Source organism: Narcine bancroftii, unplaced genomic scaffold, assembly GCF_036971445.1.
Source record: "Narcine bancroftii isolate sNarBan1 unplaced genomic scaffold, sNarBan1.hap1 Scaffold_158, whole genome shotgun sequence".
Taxonomy (NCBI): Eukaryota; Metazoa; Chordata; class Chondrichthyes; order Torpediniformes; family Narcinidae; genus Narcine; species Narcine bancroftii.
In genome coordinates this window covers 12,397,750-12,406,417 of record NW_027211893.1, presented here as the reverse complement: position 1 = coordinate 12,406,417, position 8,668 = coordinate 12,397,750, and positions in this window count along the sequence as shown.

Genomic DNA, 8,668 nt, shown 5'->3' with positions numbered 1-8,668 from the left:
CCTCTGATTCCCCATATATGATTCCCCACCTCTGTTTCCCTGCCTCTGATTCCCAGCCTCTGTTTCCCCATATCTGATTCCCCGCCTCTGATTCCCCTCCTCTGATTCCCCAGCTCTGATTCCCCACCTATGATTCCCCGTGTTTGATTCACTGCCTCTGATTCCCCGCCTCTGATTCCCCATCTCTGATTCACCACCTTTCATTCGCCACCTCTGATTCCCCATATCAGATTCCCCGCCTCTGTTTCCCCGCCTCTGATTCCCCTCCTCTGTTTCCCCATATCTGATTCCCCGCCTCTGATTCCCCAACTCTGATTCCCCGCCTCTGATTACCCAGCTCTGATTCCCCGTCTCTGATTCCCCGCGTCTGATTCCCTGCCTCTGATTCCCAGCCTCTGATTCCCCATCTCTGATTCCCCGCCTCTGAATCCCCGTGTCTGATACCCAGCCTCTGATACCCCGCCCCTGATTCCCCACCTCTGATTCCCCATATCTGATTCCCCGCCTCACTTTCCGCGCCTCTGATTCCCCTCCTCTGATTCCCCATATCTGATTCCCCGACTCTGATTCCCCAACTCAGATTCCCCGCCTCTGATTCCCCAGCTCTGTTTCCCCGCCTCTGATTCCCAGCCTCTGTTTCCCCATATCTAATTCCCCGCCTCTGATTCCCAAACTCTGATTCCCCGCCGCTGATTCCCCAGCTCTCATTCCCCGCCTCTGATTTCCCACATCTGATTCCCTGCCTCTGATTCGCTTCTGATTCCCTGCCTCTGATTCCCAACCTCTGATTCCCCACCTCTGAATCCCCATATCTGATTCCCTGCCTCTGATTCCCTGCCTCTGATTCCCCGCCTCTGATTCCCCGCCTCTGATTCCCAAACTCTGATTCCCCACCTCTGATTCCCCATATCTGATTCCCCGCCTCTGTTTCCCCGCCTCTGATTCCCCGCCTCTGTTTCCCCATATCTGATTCCCCGCCTCTGATTCCCCAACTCTGATTCCCCGCCTCTGATTCCCCAGCTCTGATTCCCCGCCTCTGATTCCCCGCATCTGATTCCCTGCCTCTGATGCCCCGCCTCTGATTCCCCATCACTGATTCCCCGCCTCTGATTCCCCGTGTCTGATTCCCTGCCACTGATTCCCCGCCTCTGATTCCCCGCCTCTGATTCCCCAACTCTGATTCACCGCATCTGATTCCCCAGCTCTGATTCCCCGCCTCTGAATCCCCGCGTCTGATTCCGTGCCTCTGATTCCCAGCCTCTGATGCCCCATCTCTGATTCCCCACCTCTGATTCACCACCTCTGATTCCCCATATTTGATTCCCCGCCTCAGTTTCCCCGCCTCTGATTCCCCCCTCTGATTCCCATATCTGAATCCCCGCCTCTGATTCCCCAACTCTGATACCCCGCCTCTGATTCCCCAGCTCTGATTCCCCGCCTCTGAATCCCCAACTCTGATTCCCTGCCTCTGATTCCCCAGCTCTGATTCCCCGCCTCTGATTCTCTGCCTCTGTTTCGCAACCTCTGATTCCCCACCTCTGATTCCCCATATATGATTCCCCACCTCTGTTTCCCTGCCTCTGATTCCCAGCCTCTGTTTCTCCATATCAGATTCCCCGCCTCTGATTCCCCAACTCTGATTCCCCGCCTCTGATTCCCCAGCTCTGATTCCCCACCTATGATTCCCCGTGTTTGATTCACTGCCTCTGATTCTCCGCCTCTGATTCCCCATCTCTGATTCACCGCCTTTCATTCGCCACCTCTGATTCCCCATATCAGATTCCCCGCCTCTGTTTCCCCGCCTCTGATTCCCCTCCTCTGTTTCCCCATATCTGATTCCCCGCCTCTGATTCCCCAACTCTGATTCCCCGCCTCTGATTACCCAGCTCTGATTCCCCGCCTCTGATTCCCCGCGTCTGATTCCCTGCCTCTGATTCCCAGCCTCTGATTCCCCATCTCTGATTCCCCGCCTCTGAATCCCCGGGTCTGATTCCCCGCCTCTTACTCCCCGCGTCTGATTCCCTGCCTCTGATTCCCCGCCTCTGATTCCCCGCCTCTGATTCCCCATGTCTGATTCCCTTCCTCTGATTCCCCGCCTCTGATTCCCCATCTCTGATTCACCACCTCTGATTCCCCACCTCTGATTCCCCATATCTGATTCCCCGCCTCAGTTTCCCCGCCTCTTATTCACCCCTCTGATTCCCCACATCTGATTCCCCGCCTCTGATTCCCCAACTCTGATTCCCCGCCTCTGATTCCCCAGCTCTGATTCCCCGCCTCTGAATCCCCAACTCTGATTCCCTGCCTCTGATTCCCAAGCTCTGATTCCCCGCCTCTGATTCCCTAGCTCTTATTCCCTGCATCTGATTTCCCGCCTGTGATTCCCCATCTCTGATTCACAACCTCTTATTCCCCACCTCTGATTCCCCATATCTGATTCCCCGCCTCTGTTTGCCCGCCTCTAATTCCCCCCCTCAGTTTCCGCATATCTGATTCCCCGCCTCTGAATCCCCAACTCTGATTCCCTGCCTCAGATTCCCCAGCTCTGATTCCCCGCCTCAGATTCCCCGCCTCTGATTCACAGCCTCTGATTCCCCGTGTTTGATTTCTTGCCTTTGATTCCCCGCCTCCGATTAGCCATCTCTGATTCCCCATATCTGATTCCCCACCTATGTTTCCCCGCCTCTGATTCCCTGCCTCTGATACCCCGCCTCTGATTCCCCGCCTCTGATTCCCTCCTCTGATTCCCAACCTCTGATTCCCCACCTCTGAGTCCCCATATCTGATTCCCCGCCTCTGTTTCCCCGCCTCTGATTCCCCGCCTCTGTTTCCCCATATCTGATTCCCCACTCTGATTCCCCAAGTCTGATTCCCCGCCTCTGATTCCCCAGCTCTGATTCCCCGCATCTGATTCCCCGCGTCTGATTCCCTGCCTCTGATTCCCCGCCTCTGATTCCCCATCTCTGATTCCCAGCCTCTGAATCCCCGTGTCTGATACCCAGCCTCTGATACCCCGCCCCTGATTCCCCACCTCTGATTCCCCATATCTGATACCCCGCCTCTGTTTCTGTGCCTCTGATTCCCCGCCTCTGATTCCCCATATCTGATTCCCCGCCTCTGACTCCCCAACTCTGATTCCACGCCTCTGATTCCCCAGCTCTGATTCCCCGCCTCTGATTCCCCGCCTCTGTTTCCCCATATCTGATTCCCCGCCTCTGATTCCCCAACTCTGAATCCCCGCCTCTGATTCCCCAGCTCTGATTCCCCGTGTTTGATTCCCCGCCTCTGATTCCCCATCTCTGATTCCCGGCCTCTGATTGCCGGCCTCTGATTCCCGGCGTCTCATCCCCGGCCTCTGATTCCCGGCCTCTGATTCCCCGCCTCTGATTCCCCATCTCTGATTCCGCACATCTGAATCTCTGCCTCTGATTCCCCACCTCTGACTCCCCGCCTCTGATTCCCTGCCTCTGTTTCCCAACCTCTGATTCCCCATATCTCATTCCCAACCTCTGATTCCCCATCTCTGATTCCCGGACTCTGATTCCTGGCCTCTTATTCCCGGCATCTGATTCCCGGCCTCTGATCCCGGCCTCTGATTCCCCACTTCTGATTCTGTTCCCAGCCTCTGATTCCCCATCTCTGATTCCGCACAATTGATTCCCTGACTCTGATTCCACACCTCTGATTCCCCATATCTGATTCCCCGCCTCTGTTTCCCCGCCTCTGATTCCCCGCCTCTGTTTCCCCATATCTAATTCCCCGTCTCTGATTCCCCGCCTCTGATTCCCCAAATCTGATTCCTCGCCTCTGATTACCCAGCTCTGATTCCCCGCCTCTGATTCCCCGCGTCTGATTCCCTGCCTCTGATTCCCCGCCTCTGAATCCCCGTGTCTGATACCCAGCCTCTGATACCCCACCCCTGATTCCCCACCTCTGATTCCCCATATCTGATTCCCCGCCTCTCTTTCCGTGCCTCTAATTCCCCGCCTCTGATTCCCCATATCTGATTCCCCGCCTCCGATTCCCCAACTCTGATTTCCCCGCCTCTGATTCCCCAGCTCTGTTTCCCGGCCTCTGATTCCCCGCCTCTGTTTCCCCACATCTAATTCCACGCCTCTGATTCCCAAACTCTGATTCCCCGCCTCTGATTCCACAGCTCTGATTCCCCGCCTCTGATTCCCCACATCTGATTCCCTTCCTCTGACTCCCCGCCTCTGATTCCCTGCCTCTGATTCCCCAGCTCTGATTCCCCGTGTTTGATTCCCCGCCTCTGATTCCCCATCTCTGATTCCCGGCCTCTGATTGCCGGCCTCTGATTCCCCGCCTCTGATTCCCCGCCTCTGATTCGCTGCCTCTGATTCCCCATCTCTGATTCTGCACATCTGATTCCCTGCCTCTGACTCCCCGCCTCTGAATCCCCGCCTCTGATTCCCTGCCTCTGTTTCCCATCCTCTGATTCCCCACCTCTGATTCCCCATATCTGATTCCCCGCCTCTGTTTCCCCATATCTGATTCCCCGCCTCTGATTCCCCAACTCTGATTCCCCGCCTCTGATTCCCCAGCTCTGATTCCCCGCCTCTGATTCCCCATGTTTGATTCCCTGCCTCTGATTCCCCGCCTCTGATTCACCATCTCTGATTCACCGCCTTTCATTCGCCACCCTGATTCCCCATATCAGATTCCCCGCCTCTGTTTCCCCGCCTCTGATATCCCGCCTCTGATTCCCCATATTTCATTCCCCGCCTCTGATTCCCCATCTCTGATTCCCGGACTCTGATTCCTGGCCTCTTATTCCCGGCATCTGATTCCCGGCCTCTGATCCCGGCCTCTGATTCCCCGCTTCTGATTCTGATCCCTGCCTCTGATTCCCCAACTCTGATTCCCCGCCTCTGATTCCCCAGCCCTGATTCCCCGCCTCTGAATCCCCAACTCTGATTCCCTGCCTCTGATTCCCAAGCTCTGATTCCCCGCCTCTGATTCCCTAGCTCTTATTCCCTGCATCTGATTTCCCGCCTGTGATTCCCCATCTCTGATTCACAACCTCTTATTCCCCACCTCTGATTCCCCATATCTGATTCCCCGCCTCTGTTTGCCCGCCTCTAATTCCCCGCCTCAGTTTCCGCATATCTGATTCCCCGCCTCTGAATCCCCAACTCTGATTCCCTGCCTCAGATTCCCCAGCTCTGATTCCCCGCCTCAGATTCCCCGCCTCTGATTCACAGCCTCTGATTCCCCGTGTTTGATTTCTTGCCTTTGATTCCCCGCCTCCGATTAGCCATCTCTGATTCCCCATATCTGATTCCCCACCTATGATTCCCCGCCTCTGATTCCCTGCCTCTGATACCCCGCCTCTGATTCCCCGCCTCTGATTCCCTCCTCTGATTCCCAACCTCTGATTCCCCACCTCTGAGTCCCCATATCTGATTCCCCGCCTCTGTTTCCCCGCCTCTGATTCCCCGCCTCTGTTTCCCCATATCTGATTCCCCACTCTGATTCCCCAAGTCTGATTCCCCGCCTCTGATTCCCCAGCTCTGATTCCCCGCCTCTGATTCCCCGCATCTGATTCCCTGCCTCTGATTCCCCGCCTCTGATTCCCCATCTCTGATTCCCAGCCTCTGAATCCCCGTGTCTGATACCCAGCCTCTGATACCCCGCCCCTGATTCCCCACCTCTGATTCCCCATATCTGATACCCCGCCTCTGTTTCTGTGCCTCTGATTCCCCGCCTCTGATTCCCCATATCTGATTCCCCGCCTCTGACTCCCCAACTCTGATTCCACGCCTCTGATTCCCCAGCTCTGATTCCCCGCCTCTGATTCCCCGCCTCTGTTTCCCCATATCTGATTCCCCGCCTCTGATTCCCCAACTCTGATTCCCCGCCTCTGATTCCCCAGCTCTGATTCCCCGTGTTTGATTCCCCGCCTCTGATTCCCCATCTCTGATTCCCGGCCTCTGATTGCCGGCCTCTGATTCCCGGCGTCTCATCCCCGGCCTCTGATTCCCGGCCTCTGATTCCCCGCCTCTGATTCCCCATCTCTGATTCCGCACATCTGAATCTCTGCCTCTGATTCCCCACCTCTGACTCCCCGCCTCTGATTCCCTGCCTCTGTTTCCCAACCTCTGATTCCCCATATCTCATTCCCAACCTCTGATTCCCCATCTCTGATTCCCGGACTCTGATTCCTGGCCTCTTATTCCCGGCATCTGATTCCCGGCCTCTGATCCCGGCCTCTGATTCCCCACTTCTGATTCTGTTCCCAGCCTCTGATTCCCCATCTCTGATTCCGCACAATTGATTCCCTGACTCTGATTCCACACCTCTGATTCCCCATATCTGATTCCCCGCCTCTGTTTCCCCGCCTCTGATTCCCCGCCTCTGTTTCCCCATATCTAATTCCCCGTCTCTGATTCCCCGCCTCTGATTCCCCAAATCTGATTCCTCGCCTCTGATTACCCAGCTCTGATTCCCCGCCTCTGATTCCCCGCGTCTGATTCCCTGCCTCTGATTCCCCGCCTCTGAATCCCCGTGTCTGATACCCAGCCTCTGATACCCCACCCCTGATTCCCCACCTCTGATTCCCCATATCTGATTCCCCGCCTCTCTTTCCGTGCCTCTAATTCCCCGCCTCTGATTCCCCATATCTGATTCCCCGCCTCCGATTCCCCAACTCTGATTTCCCCGCCTCTGATTCCCCAGCTCTGTTTCCCGGCCTCTGATTCCCCGCCTCTGTTTCCCCACATCTAATTCCACGCCTCTGATTCCCAAACTCTGATTCCCCGCCTCTGATTCCACAGCTCTGATTCCCCGCCTCTGATTCCCCACATCTGATTCCCTTCCTCTGACTCCCCGCCTCTGATTCCCTGCCTCTGATTCCCCAGCTCTGATTCCCCGTGTTTGATTCCCCGCCTCTGATTCCCCATCTCTGATTCCCGGCCTCTGATTGCCGGCCTCTGATTCCCCGCCTCTGATTCCCCGCCTCTGATTCGCTGCCTCTGATTCCCCATCTCTGATTCTGCACATCTGATTCCCTGCCTCTGACTCCCCGCCTCTGAATCCCCGCCTCTGATTCCCTGCCTCTGTTTCCCATCCTCTGATTCCCCACCTCTGATTCCCCATATCTGATTCCCCGCCTCTGTTTCCCCATATCTGATTCCCCGCCTCTGATTCCCCAACTCTGATTCCCCGCCTCTGATTCCCCAGCTCTGATTCCCCGCCTCTGATTCCCCATGTTTGATTCCCTGCCTCTGATTCCCCGCCTCTGATTCAACAACTCTGATTCACCGCCTTTCATTCGCCACCCTGATTCCCCATATCAGATTCCCCGCCTCTGTTTCCCCGCCTCTGATATCCCGCCTCTGATTCCCCATATTTCATTCCCCGCCTCTGATTCCCCATCTCTGATTCCCGGACTCTGATTCCTGGCCTCTTATTCCCGGCATCTGATTCCCGGCCTCTGATCCCGGCCTCTGATTCCTCGCTTCTGATTCTGATCCCTGCCTCTGATTCCCCATCTCTGATTCCGCACATCTGATTCCCTGCCTCTGATTCCCCACCTCTGATTCCCCATATCTGATTCCCCGCCTCTGTTTCCCCGCCTCTAATTCCCCGCCTCTGTTTCCCCGCCTCTGATTCCCCATCTCTGATTCACAACCTCTGATTCCCCACCTCTGATACCCCATATCTGATTCCCCGCCTCTGTTTCCCCGCCTCTGATTCCCCACCTCTGATTCCCAATATCTGATTCCCCGCCTCTGATTCCCCACCTCTGATTCCCCGCCTCTGATTCGCCAGCTATGATTCCCCGCCTCTTATTCCCCGCGTCTGATTCCCTGCCTCTGATTCCCCGCCTCTGATTCCACATCTCTGATTCACCACCTCTGATTCCCCGCGTCTGATTCCCTGCCTCTGATTCCCCATCTCTGATTCCCCATCTCTGATTCCCCAATTCTTATTCCCCTCCTCTGATTCCCCGTGTTTGTTTCCCTGCCTCTGAGTCCCGGCCTCTGATTCCCCATCTCTGATTCACCGCCTTTGATTCGCCACCTCTGATTCGCCATATCTGATTCCCCGCCTCTGTTTCCCCGCCTCTGATTCCCCGCCTCTGATTCCCCATATCTCATTCCCCGCCTCTGAATCCCCATCTCTGATTCCCGGACTCTGATTCCCCACCTCTGATTTCCGGCCTCTTATTCCCGGCATCTGATTCCGGCCTCTGATTCCCGGCCTCTGATTCCCTGCTTCTGATTCTGATTCCCTGCCTTTGATTCCCCGCCTCTGATTCCCCGTGTTTGATACCCTGCCTCTGATTCCCCTCCTCTGATTCCCCATCTCTGATTCACCACCTTTGATTCGCCACCTCTGATTCCCCATCTCTGATTCCCCATATCTGATTCCACGCCTCTGATTCCCTGCCTCTGTTTCCCAATATCTAAGTCCCCGCCTCTGATTCCCCAACTCTGATTCCCCACCTCTGATTCCCCAGCTCTGATTCCCTGCATCTGATTCCAAGCCTCTGATTCCCTGCCTCTGATTCCCAACCTCTGATTCCCCACATCTGATTCCCCGCCTCTGATTCCCAGCCTCTGTTTCCCCGCCTCTGATTCCCCGCCTCTGATTCCCCGCCTCTGATTCCCTGCCTCTGATTCCCCATCTCCGATTCCGCACATCT